The following is a 22,667-nucleotide window of genomic DNA, read 5'->3' as shown; positions in this document are numbered from 1 at the left end:
TTACACGAATGAATTACATTAATTCGTTTTGAACTGAGACGTTTTACCTGCTCATAAATGTTTAGTTGATCGAAAACAGATAGAATGTTGAATTCGTCATGTATTAAGCCCTTGATCCAATTGCAATCGATAAACTAGATTAAAATCCAGTGGTTAACTGTACAAGTATAGTAACTAATTTAATTGTAAAGTTAAATAGTTCTTCAATGATACTGAGGTCCATAGGTACGTACATGGACACAAAGGTCCGAATCAACAAAACCCCGCACTGAACTTTCGTTAGAAACCTTCAATAAAATTTTGTAGCTGCTCAAGTGAAAAATCCGTTTGTTTTCAACCTTATCTCGAGTGTTCATAATTACGCTGAGTCGACGTCACCTGTTACGCTTCACAATGCGCATACGCAAGCGACAATTTGTGTCACTGATAAAACTTACGATAATACCTCATTGACACATTTCTCTTTATTATTACATATCGTATATACTTATGACTAGATAATTATTATTCTTAAGTTTATCTCAGTCTATAATAATATTAAGTTAAACAGATGAGTTATCTTCTATTTTAAGCCTACTATTTACAATTCTGCAAAACAAATATCTAACATTTTAACATAAGGTCACGCCTCAGTGAATCCAGCGAATGTGAATGACCCCGTCAAGCTTTTTATTAGCCTACACTTGAATCAACACGTTATAATAATTAAAATAACACGTTTAAGTAAATGACTAAACATGTGAAAAATAAATACTTGCAATAACAAATTGTTGTTGTTCATTTGTTTACAAATACGACGAGGGAACTTAGGAACAATACTAATGAAATATTGACAAAGGCTGATCCGATTTCTCCTAGGGACCAATCCTAGGACCCGCCAATATTATCTACAGATAGGGTACATGGTGTAGTTACAGTTTTCGTATGTCCGTAGTTTAAAAACAAAGCTAAAATACTGAAGAGCAACAGAGGACAAAAATGAAACAATCTCTATTGTTCATTATTAATAAGATGAGGACAGCGTAGTACACGTAATGAACGTGATAAATTAGCGTGAACTTTTTTGTAAGCAGGTGTCAATTGATAGTTTGTATTTCTAAGACTTCTGTCATAGTCAATTAAAAGCAATATCGTTTCATAAATCTATGCTTACTTACATTATACGGAAGTTAAATTAGAGACATTCTGGGGTATAATCTTAGGGTGCGTCCACATCTGGCGAATGTGCAGCTCGCGAGCCGTTCGCGACCTGCCCGCGAGCTGCGCGCGTGCATTTTTGTTCGTGCGCCGCTTCTGCGCCGCCCGCGCGCAGCTCGCGCGCGACCTAAGCGCCGCACGCGCGACGTCTGACATCTTCGATAGTACTGAGCCAGTAACCTGAGTGCGCGCAGATCGCGCGCTCTATACGAGCCTTGCATGAGTTGCGCTAAAGAGGCGCACCAAACTATTGCTGTGACTGCACGCGCGCAGCTCGCGGGCAGGTTGCAAACGGCTCGCGAGCTGCACATTCGCGGCACACTCGCCAGATGTGGACGCACCCTTAGGATTTAATGAACCCATATAAGTACATAACTTTAGTGAGTGTCACAGGCTAAATAATCTGGGTAGGACAGTTAGTTCTTTCAGGACGTGGGTGAAAGCGCGGGAGTCTGATGATACGTCGTAAGTACAGTTCAGGTAAAAAGTTTGTAGCGAGCGAGACGTTAACCTTTTCGTACAAAATAATGTTTATTGCTTCGGCAAACGCAACTTTCATCTCAAGCGCTAATATAAATGCATTAACGCAGTTACATGACAAAAACGTTGACCGCTCGGTACAGGTGAAAGCAACACTTAACTACCTCTAATATCTCAATTTATATTTTTAATTAAAATTGCAAATGTTTGCAAAACTTGCGGTTTTTGTTACGCATACTGCAACGTATTAATAAATGTTATCTAATTTTAAATTACTTCATAGACCATTAAAAGCATTTCAGCAAGAAATCAATCAATCATACCTAGGTTGCAATTTCAATTTCTTTTTGACCTTTATATTAAGCGAATGCATTAAATGTGAACCCACAAATTGTACATAAGTTGCAACATTTTTACTATAAACTGACTTATTACTTGTTAGTTGCCAACTGTGTTCGAGAGTTTATTTCTCAGAGCTATAAAAAAATCCAAGAATAAGTTAACACCATCGATAGCGACTGTACTAAAGGGACGCGAGTGATACGGTCACGGACGAAAGCCGCTTTCGCGAAGTTAGCTATATGATTTTCGTGCTCGCATGTACGTGCGAGTTTTCTTGGCAGATGCAGGTCATTGGCCACGATTTATTGATATTAATTATAAGACTAATGACGTGTTAAATGTAGATGTTAGGATCTAGATCTAAAACGCATCTAATATCTTCTTTCTCTTCCTGCTTAAATTCTTGGATTTCCCGATGCCAATTTTGACAATAAAAAAGTAGTTACTGGTAGCTACAAAATTGTTATATATTAGATTTCTTATCGTTCGACGACAAAATCCTACCGATTTTATTGTACTCGATAAATCATGTCAAAAATAAAATTACATTGCAACACAAAAAATGTGTTGCAACCAACTCAACTACATGACACCCTTTGAATCAAACCATACTAGGTACATATAATAAAATTAATTGGGCAAACTGTACCACAAGTCGCTCCGTGGCTCAAGTCCCTCGTCACACAATACATTGTAACCCGAAACGTTTGACCCAAAACATTATGTAGATCAGTCTCAAAACATAATACTATGTTGCAATTACAATCGATCGATTCAAATTACGTATTAAATCATTAGTGAACGCTAATCCGAACACCGAAAGACCAGATATGTGAGAGCAGATGATACACTACTTTTTTTTAAGCTTTTGAAAATTACGTTATACTAGGTCCACCAGCGTTCTAGCTTAAGTCTGGTTACATTATAACTATGTGTGCAGGGAAAATCCAGACAGGTGCTAGGATTTCCCCGGATTTGTTCTACTTTAGTAGCGTTCAGTCCCGTCCGAGTAGTCGTGGTCGCCTAGTGGGCAAAGAACCGACCTCTCGAGTAGGAGGGCGCGGGTTCGATTCCAGGTCAGGCAAGTACCAATGCGACTTTTCAAGTTTGTATGTACTTTCTAAGTATATCTTAGACACCAATGTCTGTGTTTCGGATGGCACGTTAAACTGTAGGTCCCGGCTGGCATTGAACATCCTTGGCAGTCGTTACGGGTAGTCAGAAGCCATTAAGTCTGACACCAGTCTAACCAAGGGGTATCGGGTTGCCCGGGTATCTGGGTTGAGGAGGTCAGATAGGCAGTCGCTTCTTGTAAAGCACTGGTACTCAGCTGAATCCGGTTAGACTGGAAGCCGACCCCAACATAGTTTGGGAAAAGGCTCGGAGGATGATGAGTCCCGTCCGAGTACCAGTATACTTTTTTTAGTTAGTAAACCCAGTGAAATAAGCAAAGTTTCTCATTCGAATTTCCAGGATTTTCCAAACAAAAGAAATCATAACTTTTAAATTAAATACATAATAGGTACTAAAATGAAAGAAAGAATACAAAAGTAATGTGAAAAACGTTTCACATACTTTTGTATGAGAACATTAATCATAAGATTGAATTAGTAATACAATTGTTTTTCTTTTATTTATTGTTGGGGTGACTTCTAAATCTGACGCATGTTCTATGTAACTCATTGTTATACTAACTGTTTCTTACACATTATGTGGGTAGTTAGATATTATTTTGACATCTACACTGACGTTAGTGCACACGTGTCTTTAATTTTGTTGTGTTACTATGAACTTGTTTAATAGACAATAATTAATTAATTTTATAGGTAACTGGCGAACATTCATAAATGGAAGACAATTACACAATTTGACACTTGAAAGACATTTCATAAAGGTTTGATTTACTTTTGCTTCTGATTGTTTTCAATGTTACTTATTAGCTTAGAAAGTACCTAATCATAAATTACATATTTCACAGGTATATTATCTTTTTAAAATTCCCTACTTACAGAAGAAACTATGATAAGTACAGGTATACTATATAACAGACTTTTGTTTGAATAGTACCTTTTTAATAAGGAAATGTGTAATATATATTTTTAAGTCTTCTTCTTTCAAAGTTTACAAATTATAACCTGTGTAATTTATTAGCATACTTTCCTGTTCGAAACCGGTTTGCAAATGTCTAAAGTTAACAAAGTCAAGGTTCAGCAATGAATGCAATTAAATCAAAACAATTGCATTAAACTTTATAATACACACTTTAAAATCAAAATATACATTAGTCAATTTTACCAAAATATAATCAGCGCCTAAGGTAGGTAAATTTCAACTTTCAATTTGCAACTAACACATGTGCATATCAGTACTACTCTCACAATATATTATTGTCTTTGACTTAGAACTTCATATAACCCAAAAGATTTACAGGATGATACGTAGTGTATTTTATTATTACTTGTTGCTCAGCCAATACTATAATTTGCAATGTCATGGCAATGATGTAAATCTAAGCTTTTTCTTATACCCAAGAGCAATTTAAAACATAATAGTGATATAACTCAAAACGAAATGTCAAAAAACACAATCTCTTCCTTGAGAATCTTCTCACAAATAAATCAATGGATATTTCAATTTATTTCTATTTTGGTTTAATGACGTAACAAAAACTACGGCGTAGAAGATAGTAATCGGAATATTTTAATACATTTCCGCCCCACTATTACGGAGACAGTTCACCACCTTTCCCACAAATGAAATGGTAAAAAATATTCATGCATGATAATTTCATGATAATTAAATGGAAACATTCAAGCATATTCATTCACAGTTTTGTCGATTTTTTCGCAGTTTGTCGTAAGGGCTAGATCTACGCTCTGCACCTGTATAAAATTGAAGGAAGACATTGTTTCCATATTTCCGCAGTTTCATTTAAAGGACGATCGATCATTGGGGAAAGGCATGATTCATAAACATCAAGCTATGACTTTTATAAGTCTTAAATACCAGTTGAACGACCGGACAAAGGGACCATTTCCAATGATCTCTCAGAACGTACCTGTGGGTATCTATTTAAAGAGAATTCCTAACGTAATTCAGTAATAAATAACAAAGGTCAGACATAAGTTGGTACATCGGAAGGCGACGAGGACGCTGCCTACATATACGACAGTAATCTCATTGTAAAGGATTGTGGAGATGTCAGATAACAGATTGTGATCGACACCACGTTAACATACTTAATGCTGAGACGTTTTGTTATCTGCTTGTAAAATAAAATTATGCAACTCAGACTGTGTGGTGAAAAAGAACAGGTTCAAGGTACACCATTAAAGAATACGAAAAAGAACAGTATCTTCAACTAATATACTATATTTAGATTTATTCATTGAAACAGAAACCTTTCAATAACTATCGTTTATCGATGCTCCTGAAATATGACTGAGAGAAAGATATGAAGACGTTAAGGCGATACGAGAATCTATCAATAGCAACTCGTACAATACAATCGATATCCTTAAATATTTGTCTAACAATATGTAAAGATAACGTGACTAAAACTACGCTACATTTTGGGTTCATAACATTGAAAGACATATTAGTGAAAATGGACGTAAATAAAATCAGACTAAGATTGAGCATTGTGTAAGAAGTTGTTTTGCGAGAAAGAAAGTAAATGTCAATGTGTACAAAATTCCGATGATGTCATTAAATCTCATATTAAACAACCAACCCGTTATTAGTAGCCATTAAAGTGTGCATTCGCAGTCAATTTGCTTTTTTTTTATTTTATAACATTTTAACGTACAGTCATGTGCAAAAATTGTTAAAACTATGCATAACCAAATATTTTAAATATTTTTTTAACTTTAGTATTTATCGAGAAAATCTTCTTAATACGTTAAGAAAATATGAATGAAACTTCTACGCAAGATTGAATCCGACACAAGTAGGCTAATAGGTAATAAGAGCAACGAAGGCGTATTATGTAACACCGGTGTTCACATCACTTCTTATTCAATTTACTAATCTAAGGTGATTCAAACTACAATACCAGACCTATTTATATGAATAACCAGAAAATTGCTGACTGGAAAAATCTAAATGGAGGGAAAATTCCCTAAAATCACATTTTTGACCATGCTACTGCGCCTTACACGAGGTGTCTACGTATCAGTGGGTACATACATTTAAAATTATAACAATAGTACATTGTGCCATTTGAATTTACATTAAACAAATGTATTATAATTACCGTCATTAAGGTTACTACCCCACTTCTTTCACGTGAAAGGTTCATGGAGTGTAAGCAATGAGGCGATGATTAAAGGTGGATGCACATATTGTTGAACACCAATACCGGATCACTGACACAGAAGTTGCTATGCTTCATTAGGTAGCAAGTGGCCTTGCCTTCTTGTTTATTTACTAAACTACTCCAAAAAGTTTATTTATTGATAGTACGAGTGACACCTATCGAAACTTTCAGTCAGCTCGACCAACAAGCGGAAAACTGGCTAAGACATGTAACAAATGTGCACCCACCTTTACAGTCATTCATTCCGTACGTACATTATCGCGAGCAAGTATTAGGTATTATTGGAAACACGTCTGCAATTTAGAAAGCATTTGTTTTGTAAATCATGACGTATTTTGGTAGCGATAAAATGTTTTGACTAGCATTAATATTGTTTTTGTTCATTTCGATAAGTAAACCAGTTTTAAAATAGTGAAAATAATTAATTTTAAAATTGGATTTTGTTTCTACAAATTGATATGGTGTTTTTATTTTAATTCAATTTTGTTTAAATAAATAAATTATAGAAAAAATCACATATAATTTGTACGTACTAAGTAATTACGCTACCGACTGTACATTAGACTGGACACTCAACAGCTTTCCAACTGTTTCCAAGTAAATTGGTGAAGTTAAACTGGTCCCAACTTGGAGTGTCATTATACCATAAGATACGAGCAGGTACAAATAATTATATAATGAACCGTCATTACTTGCTGTGATTTCTGAAAAGAAATTCAGATAATTTCAATTGCGAATATTTGTATGATATGAACACCTATTTTTACAATAATTTAGATGAGTTATCAATAGAACAGATTATAAAACAAGGTTAACTATAAAAAAATTTAACTAAAGATTTTTAGTTTATTTTGCAATAAAATTTTATAAAAGTTTGGACCGAAAAAAAATTACCTACTTGATTTTGCACGCAACTGTACTTTTACAAAATCACAACATGATTTGCCATCTACAACAAGTAAATTATTATAAAGGAAAGTTGATGAGTGTGTACAAAAACATTTAATTAAATAAAACTGATGAAGTCAGGATAATTCTTATTTATAATTTCTAGTTAGGTTTGCCGCTTCATTAAGTTAGATTTAATTTAACCTGTCGAGCTGGTTTTCACTAACTGTTTATCTGCTATAGATTAGTTTTCACACAATTTATATTTGCGCTTTCCAATGGAAGTAAATTATACTTTGCAGTAGTTACGTTTAGGTTTTCTTATATCGTATATTTAAGGTACATATACACATTAACAGTCAAATATTCCCTAATTTTATTTAAATAGCGTGTTCTTTTTATCAACATAAACTCTTGCGCAAGTAACAGGTTACTAACGGTACAATGATCGCAAGAAGCTAAATATGAAACGACCAGTGGACTTCCGAATTTTATTTCAGTATTGTTTTCAAATACAACCGTCTAGCTCCTATGTACTAACAGTAATTTTGCAAAACAATCCCACAGTGCTATAAGTATATACTGAAGCAACATGTTAAAGGATATTGAACTTTAACTGCTAAACAATACGGATGATTGGGAACTAAATGTCTTTGCCATTCTCTCAGGTTCGGTTTCAATGTACCCGGCAGTTTCGTGTGGGTTTTATGAGAATATTATTAAAACATAATATAAAAAAAACATTGAAACTGTAAGCTCTTGTGACCTAAATACAAAAATCATAACAAAAGAACATATTTTGGAATAAAAGTACTAGAAATAAAAATAATATTAAACGATAAAATTAAAAAGTGGGTCGTGAATAATACCCATTATCATGAGTTTGTATAACGTATTATTATACCTAACTAAAACACTAATCAGATAAAAACAGAATAAGATAGATACGCAAATAAAAGTTTAAAAGTCATCAAAATATTTTATTACGAGATAGATAACCGACTATTTATAAATTAGCATGTTCACAATAACACTGAATATAAACAGAGACTTTCTAGCGACACATATAAACTTTCTTGCAATACGTAATAATGAACGTGTTCAAGATTACTTTAGTGGAAAAGAATTCTGATGCAACTCACGTGGGCGTTGCAGTCACCTTTTAATACTGATAATATGGGGAATAGTAAAACAACGTTATCTAGTTCAGAAGAATTTATTTAGACCTGCAAACCCAAGTACACCGACAACATAAACAGCACACAGTTAGTTTTCTTTAAACAACGGTTTGCTATGAATTATCATGTTCAATATTCAAAATTGGACGCCTATTGTCGAGACTGGTGGACTCGATCGAGGGAACGAGAAGTGTGGAAGCGAGACGGGGAGGCCTTTGCCCAGCAGTGGGACATTATAGGCTAGTAATAATAATAATTTTCAAAACAGACAGTTATTTTAGAAAAACGGACGTTAGTTTCGTCAGTTAAAATGGACTTTCAAGTACAAATAAAACATAGCTCTACAATAGTTCCTTCGGCTAATTCCGTAGTCAACAATACTTATGTAGGCATAAGTATAGGCCGTTCCCCAAATAGTAGCCAATGAAAACGTCCTTTCAATTTCCGCATAGACAAGGACCGAGAAGTCGGCCGAACGTTTTGTTGTAAACAACAACTGGTTTGATAGGTCGAAGACAGTATTTCGTGATTGGTCCTTGAAAATCCAATTACATTGACCTATCAATGCGCTAAAGAGAAAGAGATGATGACCAATAAAATTGAGAGTTCAATCCATAAAAACTATACTAAGATCCCTTCATACTATGGTATGGTATTTTGCTACATTTACTATTATTATATTTCTCCAAGAAACACGAGGTTATTGTCAGTAATTACAGGGCGAACACTGTTTTCATCGCGACCATAGCCAATGAATTCCTAATATTTACAAACTCATAGAATCCGGTCTTTGTTGAATATTTGTAGTGTAAACAGTAGTAGGCACTTACATAACACTTGGAATACCTACGAGATGATCGTAACTTTAGTTTATGTTTAATGAGTATCAAAGGACCAGAGAAATATTTGATTGGTCCTCTAGTCATTGCATCGTCCATAATTTGCTGGAATGCAGAATAGCTACGGAAGTATTCCCAATGACTTATCCTAGGACACGCAATATTTTATTGCTATGTTCTACGATGTAAATATTATACGATGCTTTGGCAACAAGGTGCAGATTCCTACAATAGTGGCAACATAAAATACCGCATATAAATTTTGATTACACATTTTAGTTTCAGTACAGTATATAAACAGGGTGTTTTATAACACGTCTAAAACATAGTAAATTGCGGTAGTAATATTTAGGTTATTTGTGAACACGGATGAATATACTTGGCCTACCACAAAGTTGCACGGTGTGGCCGAGGGTTTATGACTGGAGTTGTAATGGTGCATTCTAATAATAGCCGAGGTATTTCGTTTGAGACAATTGGATAATGCTCGAATGCTATGGAAGAGAGCAGTAATAGCATTGTTGGAATTTCTGGCTAGGAAATAAGGTGACCAGCAATTTACCTGCGCTTTGAACGTTAGGAAATATTCGAAGTTCGTCTCTGTAATTAATTTTTCGTAATCAATTACAACCTGATAAAAACAAACCGTTATTCGGAGGCCCACAAGTAGATAGCTTAATGACCGTCATGAATTTGGCACAACCCTGTTTTATTATACTGTCTATTTTCTTCAACAACGAACGTGATATATGTACGAGCACGCGTATTCATTGTAAGCGGTCCAATATTTAACAGAGTGCAGTAACAATTTCACGAATAATGTCCTGGCTAAGAGCACTATTAAACTAAGCTGTGCCACGGACTACCGGTCTGGGCAACCTTGAAGTGCGTATTTATAGTCAGCTGCATGTTTCTCTATAATTATGTTTTAAGATCAAATCATTCTTCGGATTCCAGCCTGTCGATAGGCGCATGAAGGCGACATTATTGTTGAGACAATAAGATCAGATGAGAATCTAAACATAGTAACTATTTGTAGAAGAATTTATGAAGTGCAGTCTGAAAAGAATACTGATTTACCGTTTGAAGGACTCGAACAAACTGTGCTAGATATTTATACTAGGGATATTTTAGAACCAAAGACTTTGTTGTAGGTACAAAGTTTTAGGATGGCCTGCATTTAGAACGAACAGCTGCATTTACCACAAACTAACACTCAACAGTCGGCATCTTCTGAGAGAGAAACCACAAGTGGAACATGCAACTATCTGATCTCATATTCTAAGAGTATAATCAGCAAACCACTTGCATCTAAACCCAATTCACCTCTAAGACTCCAATACATTTTATTAGATCTCTGATTACGAATCTGTCATGCGCTTGATCCATGATGCCCTAATATAATAATCTGTTGTTCGAGAGCTGATAGCTGAAGTGCCCTCAACATTATCTACAGTAATCCGTTCTGTCATAGTTTCTAATACTAGACGTAGGTATTTATTTGTAAAGTCTAGTAAATTGCAGGTCGTTGTATTATCGAAGGGTGTTATAGAAGTATGAATGAGTGTGTTCTGAAGATGATAGAAAACATTGGGTGATTTATGAGAATAGAAAATAAAGAAAAGAAAGAACTGTCAAAAAAATGTTAGTAAGAAATCGACAGTATTTTCTTTGAAGGTAATGAACAAAACTCGAAATGAGATAAAAGCAGTCCTGCGGGTTGTTCGAAAGAGATACCGCGGCCCTGGTACATAAAAGGCCCGCGGAAGGGGTCATTTGATGATTTTCGACGTCGTTAAAAAAAAAAAAAAAAAAAAAAGATAAAAGCAGTCACACGTTTATCTATTTTAGTTGCGCTAGAAATAAAAGAAAGTATACTTACGATAGTTATAAAAAGAAATATATTTACCATACTTTGTTTAGAGAAATTGGAAGCAACAAAATTTAGGTACTGTCGAGTATTGAACCTAACCTACAATGTTCGATTCACTTTAGGGGTTTTTTTTTTTCTTCTACTTTGATCTAAACGCATTGTAATTACTGATGAATGGTTATTTAAAGTATTTTCCTTCCTTCCTTTCCACCAAGTTACATAATGATCTAGTGCTTTATGCTTACTTTGATGACATGCTCATTCATGAACAATGGGAAAATCAAGAAAAAATACTTCCTCATGGGTTTTCAATTACAGTTTTATTCATTCGTTTCCTTTTGTGTGTCATATTTGAACTTCATACTTTTTGTATGCGGAAACTAATTAGTGACCCTGTGACGTTTAAGGAATGCACAAAACTATTGTCATATTATTTTATTCTGTGCTAAGTTAGTTCAATAAGTATTTTATATTATACCAAAAGAATTTAGTGCTGAAACTCTAAAAGTTCGCAGATCCAAAAAGACCCATTAGGTTTATTAATTGCTCTTTCGATCATCGCTTGAAAATACAGAATCACACAATCACGAGATGTTAGCAACGGACGATTGAATTAGTCTCGTTAGAATGTTCTCAACAAATAAGTATACCATTTCCATTTCCCATATTATTTGATCTTCCAATTCTAATATCTAAGGGTAGAAGTTTTCTAATTCAATCTAGCATCAGACACCCAGAAAGTGGTGTTTGTAATACGCACCGACCGATCGTGTTGCACGTGAAGTGATACGCAAGTGTACGCGCGTGAAATTGATACACATGCGCCCGCGCCGTTTCACAACGGCCCCGAGTGTAATCTTTCTTCAATGTTACACTATATTGGAAATATTATAATAAATATTTTAATGGCGTTGGTGACATTATAATAAAGAAAAAGAAATTGTAATCTATACTAATGTAACAAGGAGCAAACTTTTTTCTGTTTGTACACAAAAGGCACGGAAACTACTAAGTCGATTTGAAAAATTCTTTCACTGTTGAAAACCTTCCCGAGTAACATAGGCCATATTTTATCCCGGTACGGGCAGAAGTTCCCACGAGAGGCGGGTGAAACCGCGGGAAAACATCTAGTAATTTGTAAAAGAATATCATTGCAAAAAAGTTTTGCAAACACTGTACAGTAAATTGCATAATGAGTTTCGTTTAACTAGTCAATAAATTACTAAGGAAAGTGTGCAAGCAATCTTTCATGGCATTCATTAAAGAAAACACATTAAAACGACTAACAACTGTTAGGAAAATTTCAATCGAAAGTCAACGTACTCGACTCGACTGTATAAGTCAACTTAACAACTCGTTTTATTTTATTATAAGGTCAATTGTAAAAGAGTAATTTCGTAAGGTTTATTTTGTTAGTATAAAAATTCTTTAAAAATATATCATTGAAGATATCTCATGCACCTCAAACACGTGTTAACCACGACATTATCGTACCAACACTTTATATAAATATTAAACAAATTCAAGCCAGCGCATTAAATACTGTAATCACAATTTAAATATTAGGTAGTCGACTACGCAAATCCGTCGCAAAAGGTTTTATAATGATTATTGCAGACTTTGTTTAACGATTTAAGTATTAACGTCACTAAGTATATATACTACGCATTTTCTAAAATGTAAAACCTTCTATATAACTACATTACCTCACATAAAAGTTACGTAGGAAACTCTTAAACATACATAGCATAAACGTAAGTTTTTCTTAAAACAACAGACTGTTTTCTTTGAAAACTGAACATTAACATGAAAATTCATAGTAAACAATTACTTTATGAAAACTGGCGTTTATGTTGTCACTGAACTTAGGCCTAAGACTACCGCAGAAAAAAAAATGAAATGATTTTTCAAAAGGTAAACAAATAACCCCTGAGAATTAATACGAGCTGCGTGCAACAGCCGCTCTTTAAGAGACCTATTAATATATCGACGATGTAGGTTAGTAATGAAAATTGCTTGCAGCTAATATCTTTATTTATATACGTTGTGATTTATTAAGTTAATTGCTCGCAAGTTTTCAATTTTCGTACCCACAGTACAACTTCAAGCAATAATCTCGTAAATTGCTTACACCCATAAGTACCACTATGCCAAAATAAGTGATGAAAGCTTAAAGATAGTTTTGTTTGTACACTAGCGTGCGGAAAAAATACAACGTAGGGTAGTTCGAAAAAACTTAAGCGCAGAAAATTGTTGCTGGTCAGTAACAGCTTGATTAAAAAATTACTATTATACCTATTTCAATAATATTAATTTTATCCATAGCTAACTAAGAAACATTCCTGCTATGCTCAACCAATAAATAATATAATTAATTGCATTACCATTGATAAGACTCGGATAAAGCTCTAATTCTCTTCTGACGTGCACATCATTGCCATAAATCGTAATATCACAGATAAAATATACCGTACATTTATAGAAGTACCTACTAACAGTAATTATAATTACATACGGAGATAAATAAACTTATCGTACGTATCTAAAGCACAGGCATTTAGTTATACAGCTCGACCATAACGTTTTCCAGCCAGTTATGAATGAAAAAGACCTTTTGAAATTAGTAAACAGCGAGACAAATTAATGCTAATTCTTGTTTTGTTTAAACAATTTAGCACGTTAAACAGTTTACAATAGAGATTAAATTTAAATACTGTGACGTGTGATTTATTTAAGGATGAATTTGTACAAAAGTTTTTTTTTTATGTAAATTAATTTTAATTTCGTATCGGAGGTCACACATAGCTCAATGTCAAAAAGATTTATTTTTAAACAATTTAATTATTTTTATTGGTTTTATTGATCATATTTTTTTGATAGTAAAGAATTTTTTATTACAATTTATGTAGAAGGATTTTTTATAAATAAAAATTTACGCAACGTCTATAATCTAATTTTATTCGATATGTAGGTATAGCATATCGAAGATAAAGATTTTTTATTTTATTTAGCCTTTTGTTAGTATATTTGCGTCCAGATTGCATGCCTACTGTTTTCACGGTGCCGATAACAGAACGCTGTTAAAAAGATCAATTTAAAAAATCACATAGCATATCCACAGAAAATTACATATAAAAAAAAAACACATTTTAGATTTACCTGAAATAAATAAAAACTTAAAATATTACCACTCACCTTCAATAAAGAATTAAACCGACTGGTCACACTGGCACTTAACACTTCACTAAAAGCCAAAATAAAAAATAAACTAATATAAAAATAATTTTATTAGTTTATCTAATAAAACTTTTGAAAATCGAAGTGCTTATTTAAAATGGCGGAGCGCGCGTCCGCGGCGGCGTTTCAACGTTGAATGATAACAGGTTGGCGGCAGCGAATTATATCAATGAGAGTCGAGCACTTTTGAACGACACAAGAGCAGGTATAGGAGTCAGTCACACTAGTTATTGAATAGCTAAATGAGTAATACCATAACACGATTTTGCTTCGTCATACGCGGTTGCAATTCGACAGGGAAGTCAGAAAAACTTAACGACTACACAAGTGCCTGCCGATCTGGTTTGGTAGCTTATGTCGTTCCTTATTATAGCCTTTTTTTTGTACTGTTCGAAACTTTTCGGTCAGTCAAAGTTAAGGTTGCCAATGTCCATAATTATGTTGGAACGCAGCGATTCCCCTTTTGCAAAAAAATCGCACATTCTTATTTTATTAAATATGCAATTATGCATGCATGGATGCACTTACTCTGTATTGAAAAAAACATAGGGCATTAAGAAACGTAACTAATCCAAGCAGCGTTCTCACCTGGTAATCTCGATAAGAACAAAGATTAGTTACGTACACATTTGAATTGAAATACCAGTGTACAATCACAATCACCTAAAGAACAATCACCCTATTATTTGGCTCAAAATCAATATTCTGCAGGTAGGTAATATACCAAATAATGTTTTGGATAAGACCTAAAACTCCATTTAATGGACCATAAACTATGACATCATTCCAATGGTTTAATCCCTTTCATAGAAAACCTTTTCATGTCAACTTCAGTAGGCATATAGGGTAAGTGCTATAAGAAACCGCAATAACATATTTTTATGTGACTATAGGTACCTAATATCCTAAGCTGGGAAAACTCTGAAGCAAGAAATGGACCATTTAATATGTCAAGGAAAATGTCTTAAGGAAAGAACAATACCTAGACTAATAAAACAAATAGATATCCTGAGCGCGTAATCGTAGGGGCACAACATGCTTTTATCAAGAAAACGGTAGGGGTTTAGTAATAATAGGTCACCATTAGGAAAACTATGTGTTTGTCTATGCAAGTATCAGAAAATATGCTGAATAGGTACCATCGAAAATTAATATCTGAGGGCACGGCAGTGCCCCAGCCAATGACTATATTCTTAAGACCAGAGCAATACTCCATTTTAACCACTATTGGTACCATTCGGACCTTAGGACAAAATATTTCACCCACAGGCTACAAATGGAAGAAATATTATAATCTTAAAGGACCAATATTTTTTTCGAAGCACCGTCAACAAAAAATCGAACAACTTTAAAGCATGATTTTGCAAATTATTGGAAAACAAGTATTTAGTAAACTCATGGGACCTATGGAGCTGACATCACGGTGCATGACATGGCAGTTTTCTATTTCATAACTTGCGCAATTTTATTATTTAATTACAATTAATTTCTATAACAAGATTTCTGATTGCAGGAGTTAGATAGGCTGGAATTAAGTCGGCGTGTGCCAAACGCCTCGTGTGCAGAAACTTGAATTATCTTTTTACGGTCATCTGTTATCATACTTATCATATTAAGTAAACATAACATTTTTTTAGAGATCAGTCTTCGCAAAAGCATTTCAATATTCTTACATACATATAAAACCTTTGAAGCTGTTCGCAGAGAATTATATTTTTTTATAAAAATTGCTTAATAAAATACTCATTTAAAGTCTTGCTATAGTTTTTTCAGAACCTACCCCAGGTTAGATTCAACCCCACGAAAAATTCAGCTGATAGTATAGCACCACGTATCTAGTTTTCTTTAACTAATGCGTTTACTGTACGCAAAAACTAAAGTAATATCAAAGTAGACAAAATATATTTAACCTATAATAATTTTAAACAACGAAAAATAGGACTTATCTTACAAATTGATAACTAAAAGGAAAAAGTTGAAAAAAAACATAGAGAATCCAAAATGTTGTAAACATCCAGCGCCAAATTTTCCTGTTTAGTATTAAAAAAGAAAAAAGAGCAAGTCAAGGACCACTCAACATGATTATCAAGATCTGCATAAAACGAATCGGCTTTCTCCATACATATCATAGCACGGTGCAATGCGTGTTTAAGAAAAGTGAAACGGTGCGTTCGATGCACTTTTATATCACACCGGCCAATCGGCCATGGAGACTGACGACATGTGAGCATGCGCATTAAAAAAAACATGGTAATTGCATCATGCGTAGGTTTATAAGTACATAGTTGTAAACTAGAAGTATGTAAACGTTAGTAGATTACCACATCCATACAAGACTATTTCCTATTTCTAATTAATAGTTTCTAATAAGGAGGATTGATATGATATCGCGGGCTGCCTAAGAACCATCCCATGGTTGGCGTTCGTTGGGGGGGACCTAGTTCAGTAGTGGACGGCAATTGGCAGATGTGATGATAATGATGAAGGGAGAATCTAATTATGTATCGGCAAATCTTTCTCAGTTGCAGTTTTTCAAATCATACTTTTTTTTGGAAATACAACTGCTGCACTACACATCACACACATCCTCCATCCATCACATAGAAGTAACTCGAATATTAGCCAATTAGCTAAGGAGTGTCCAAGTCATCTATCTTAGTGTTTGTTTTAAATACTGCATAGTCATGACGTAGTATAAACTGCATTCTCATTTAGATTTAAAGGCTATTTCAATGTAGTTTCTAATAAGGACGATGGATGTCGCAGGCTGCCCAAGAATTGGATCGTTGGCGCTCGTTGGGGTAGGTTCAGTAGTGGACGGCAATGTGCAGATATGTTTATGGTGACGAATAATATCGATAATTCAGTTGCAGTTTTGCAAGCCCCACATTTCTTAAAAATACAAATGCTGCAGTAACGTTCTCCGTGCTTATGAGAAAAGAGAAGAAAATTGCATAACTTTTAACTCGACAGCTGTATTCCTACGTCCATCTTATCTCGAATGTTAGCCAATTAGCTAAGGAGTGTCTAAGTCATCTTAGTGTTTGTTTCAAATACTGCATAGTCATGACGTAGTACAAATTGCATTCTCATTTAGATGACGTCAGATGCTTTTATGTACAATAATATAATTTAGATATAAAAAATTGCTGGATCATATTAAGGAAAATATTTCCTCAACGTTGTTAATGTTAGAATTATCAATTAAAACAGCCGGCGTTTGAGTTACCTATGGACATATAATTAAGTAGGTACCTACACCAGATGCAGCATATCCGAAAGCTAAAAAACCCGTAGATAACAAAACCAAAGAATTATCCAATACCTAAATCATATTATCACGTAGTCTTTATCTCATTATAAGAAAAATACAATTACCCCCAGATGTCAAGTACGTATTGATTAATAAATGTCAAGTCATTTAAACGAAACTCGTTTGGTCCAGATTACGGCACTATGGCAATATACGGTTGATTATCCGTCTGTTTGTAGCTGGGTTATATTGAGGCAATTAACCATGAGAATGGTATTTATAAGGAAATGCTCTTGGCGTGCTAGAATCTTAACTGATAGGGGGCATGAATAAAGCTAATGTTGACAAAGAAACCCTTCCTAAAATGCTCTCCAATTAATAAAAAAGCATACAGTTAACGTCGGCATCCATGCGAATTAAAAATACTCTATGCATCTTCATAACCATGCAACGACCAAAAAACCCTATCTGAGGACCAGAAAAAACCGTGTGTATCAAAGGACCAAAAATTTGGAAGTCAAAAAGTAATAATTTGGCAAACAAATCCAGGAACTTGATTACTATCATAAAAATCATGCAAATCACAGCAGAAATTAGTGGGGCTATCATAAATGGACATATAAAAAAACGATTACTTGCAATACATAGTCTTAGATAAAACTGCTTCGTAATGTTGTTATCAGCTAAGTTAGGTATGTCATTGACTCACGCACGGATAGTTTATAAATACTTGAAAATATTAATTAATGTTTGTAATTTTGCAAGTTATGTCGTGTGTATAGGTACTAGATCAGATACGCGGTTTCATTCGGATCCCTTAATAGATACCTATAACAAAATAGGTCACAGAAAAGTCAGCACCTATATGTATTTCAATCCCAGAAGTTATGATGAAGTGACTGATGTACACAAACACCTATTGTTATCTGTTTGTTTGCTAGTGTTCAAAATACCAAACTTAAAGACCTATACTATGACTTACCAGTTCAATCACCCATTCCGAAGGTGTAAGTGGCTGGTCGCATTGTTATTATGATTTGGGCCATGGCAGGGTTTCATCACCTGTAGCAAAACAAATGCGATGATATTTCGGAATGGCTCTTATTTAGGTAAAGGGAAAATATGAGCATAATAAAACATCAGGTAGCAAATATTTCTGAAGAATAATGACTTAATTTCTAAGACATAAATACCATATACATGCAATAAAAACGGAAGGAAAATACATTAACATACCTATATTTAAATTAACTGTTCAGAAGAAAAACAGAAAATATATGTGCCTACATAAAGGGTGAGTTATGTCTTGATTTATGACTGTACTTAGACAATAGAATGTCATAATGGAAATACCCCTAGATCGAATAGGGAAAGAAAACTTGGTGATACCTACGAAGATAGGTCCCTACTTAGGCAAAGAGAATAACCAGTTTGAATCAAAAGGACGCAGACGAGCGCAATAATATGCAATAGCAGCAATCTCTCCTCATTATCCTGTCTATCCATCTATCAATCTAGCATTCCTGCCAAAGAGGAGGTAATTTGCAATGCCGCTGTTATCCTATCATCCGATAGATCAGAGAGTTCGGGTGTTCGCACAATTGGACAATTGTCTGGTCGTTTAAGAGTTACTCCTTCCTATTCGTCACCAATAGCCGGGTCAGACGGTCATACAAATGTCGCATGAACTATGTACTTCATTTCTACTGCATTAGGGAACCGTGCACTTTCGAATACGTCAATTGAGGCGGAATTTTCCGTTGTATTGACTCCACAGGTGTGAAAATATTAATGAGTCATGTTCAATGAATTTTGGTCGGCAAACAACGAAAAGATTTGTTTGACCATGATGAGAATCAGAAATTTCGTTATGGCATTGAAATGCCATAACGCTCATTAACGTATTGAATAATAATTAGAGGTTTATGAGTGGGCACATGTTTTATTTTAATACACCTGTTTGTTGTACCAGAAGTTGAACGTTAGTACCTACATAACATAACGCCAATCAATACTGATTCGAATAAGGCAGGACCAATGAGATCCTAATCAAATTGATGTTTGGGACGTACTTTTTTTTACTATACTTGATACTCAACAGGGGTCATCCATCATTATTCCTTTTAATATCATTGAACTCTATAAGCAGACTCAACAAACATTGATGATTCAATAATTCTCAATATTATGAACTTGATTATCTTTACTATGCCTTTAACCTATAACTGTTATCTTGCCCTCTAATATTTGACACAATCAATGGAAGTTATCGCTTCGCAAAGATGAATATTTGCGTACAGAAAAATGATAACAGTTATCTGAAGTGTGTGATCGGAGACTATTGAATTTCAATATAAGGTTTTCAAACATACCTACCTAAATCTATTAGGTAGGTCAATGGGTATACAGTGCATATAAACATAGGAAAATTATCGAGATTGCCGCATTTTTGCAGGTCACAATAACGGTCATTATCAAGTAAAGGCGTCAAAACAAACGGCCAAAATATTTACTTGCAAGAAGAAATGTGAATGACATACCAATGCGATTATTAAAAGATAATTAATAGAATGTTTATTAAATATTCTTTCATTGAAAAAGTAATAAATGAGTAGACAATTTTTTCTAAGAAATGCCTACTACAGGAGTTAGGATCGTCTATGCGGGAGTTCGCTTACCTATATATTTTTCTCAGGGACCATTTACTGTCTGGACAATTGGCGGGAAGCCTAGAAAACTGGCGCAATGACCTGCTAACTCGTACAATAGATTGGACAGACAGGGCAACAGCTATAGTAGTCTAGACTGAGATGTGTAGACAGACAACATGAGTAAAAACCAAAAGGTTCAGTTGTCGCTTTTGTGACTGAAATTTTTTACCATCTCGTAATTGAATGTAAAGGTTATTTAAGTACGTAAACATATACTTTGATAGATACAGACTAAAGACCTTAAGAATTTAATTGGAAAAAAATATATTCAGCTTTAGCAAACAACATCAAACCACTAAGTTGTGCAGTTAATATAATTACTATGTCCTTATGAGCGTAGTTACAATTACGTTCATTCATTAGCAACAATGAATAAACATGCATTTGTACATGAGTACTCCTTATACATAATGATCATCTGATGTGGACGATGAGCAGACAGTCATCCATTGACTCTGCTCAATATTAATAGCCTAAGATAAGTTGGAATGACTGATAATGTATTTATTTACAGCTATACTGAACCACCTCTCTATCCTCAGATTTGCCAGTCAGACTCAGGTTTTTGACAAGAGTTGACACATTTACCTGTTGAATGTCAGAGAGATATGTATGAGACAATTGATTTTCTATTGTCAGTTAATTACCAGTATACATACAAATAGTAATGTCTGAACCAACCACAAATGCTATTGATATATGAAATATTTTTTGTAGTGTGTGCTTAGGTACCCACTGCTGTCTTTGGAATGATTAAGTTATTTGACGAGACAGTCCTGAAGGTACACTTGATCTATACCTAATCCTGTGTAAAAGAGAGTGTAGGTATGATAGGTACAGTCAACTTCAGGTCAGTGGTAACAGTTTTATAGGAAAATCATACTTATTACTATTAAGTTAAGGTGCATGACAGTTACCACTGATCTAGACACACGGCAGTGTGTCCGCCAAGTTCGAGCAAAAAAGCGACACACCGGCCGTGGGTTATATTACACGAACCATTTCGGGCCAAATTCGACCCCCCTGTAACTCAAAATCTATTTTATTTACGCATATCAAAGGACAATGCTATTCTTTGTATGGAAGTTGGGCTCAAGTGTTGCCCACAGTAACTGCATAGTGTATTATGTCCCATAGGCTTATATTAGGTCCCAGACCAAAGCATTTCGAAATCTATCCCAGGAGTCCTGAGAAAAACTGGTTTGACTCTTATTCAATATTACATAAAAATAAGCTTACGCTTTAGCTTAACTCTTAACTATTCCACTTTTATTACCTTAATTGAAATGAATTGTATTCATTGACAAATACGAGGTATTGTACACGACAACTTTTTTTTAACCGACTTCCAAAAATGGAAGAGGTTCTTAATTCATTTGTACTCTTTTTACGTTTGTACGTGCATAACTCCGTCGTTTACCAATCGATTTCAACAATTATTTTATTGTTTGAAAGGGCTTACTTCCTCAATGGTTCATTTGTCATCCGGCCCAGGGTCTGGTGATGGAATCTCTAAAAAAAATCGGGAGCGACTCTCGAAAAATTGTAGACACATATAAAACCTTGTCATTCGGGTATATGTGTCAGACAAAACAAAACTGTAAAGGTTAAGATCTCACCTGACAATGGAGACGACAGAGAGACGAGGGAACTCCTCAACGGTATCTACTAACTACCTCATGTTCGAGCTTATTTTATTCGTCTTGATAAGATTTTTCTAGAAGACAGCTTATTGCGCAGGCGCCTTGTAGATTTAAACCGTAAATTCAAAAATATTGCGGTAATTGCCTTTTTTTCAGAAAATCATTGTCAGTTCTTATTAGAATCCAACGCTTTTAGAATTTATTTGAAAATCACAGTAAAAAAAACCCATTCCAACATTTTCCAGTACTGGATCCTGACAGCGAGATCCTGAGCATTGAGATTGTCAATATACATATGAGTAAGACTTATTTGGCAGAAAAGTCTTATCAGATTAATTTCTCGGGACCCCTGGGACCGATTTCAAAAATATTTTGATTTCATGTTTAGAGTGAAGTAAAGAATCTATTTCAATCACTCCCACTACTGGGCAAATGGCACAGGCTTTGTGAAGCGACTGTTCATGTGGAATATAAGAACCGGTTTTTCACCCGGACCCCAGGGACCGATTTCAAAAATATTTTAATTTCATGTTAAAAGTGAAGTAAAGAATTTACTTTAACCACTCCCACTACTGGGCAAATGCCAAAGACTTTGTTAAGTGACTATCTAAGGAGAACATTTGAACCGGTTTTTCTCGGGACCCCTGGGACCGATTATAAAAATATTTTAATTTCGTGTTAAGAGTGAAGTAAAGAACCTATTCCAAC

At 34.5% G+C, this 22,667-nt stretch overlaps 1 protein-coding gene across 5 annotated transcripts in view; it reads right to left on the bottom strand.

Annotated features, from left to right (window-relative positions):
- The window catches only part of LOC124630798 (cystinosin homolog), a 44,270-nt gene that overhangs the window by 17,627 nt on the left and 3,976 nt on the right, over positions 1 to 22,667 (bottom strand). For 2 of the 5 annotated variants that reach the window (XM_047164807.1, XM_047164810.1), the window contains exon 2: positions 18,588 to 18,667. The gene's annotated coding sequence lies outside the window, so the exon portion shown is untranslated. Of the gene's footprint in view, positions 1 to 14,310; positions 14,517 to 18,587; positions 18,668 to 22,667 lie in introns of those variants that run through there. The other 3 variants (XM_047164808.1, XM_047164809.1, XM_047164806.1) reach the window with 3 other exon arrangements.

Source organism: Helicoverpa zea, chromosome 5 (assembly GCF_022581195.2).
Source record: "Helicoverpa zea isolate HzStark_Cry1AcR chromosome 5, ilHelZeax1.1, whole genome shotgun sequence".
NCBI lineage: Eukaryota > Metazoa > Arthropoda > Insecta > Lepidoptera > Noctuidae > Helicoverpa > Helicoverpa zea.
The sequence above is the reverse complement of the archived record's forward strand: the minus strand, read 5'-3'. Positions and strand labels throughout refer to the sequence as shown.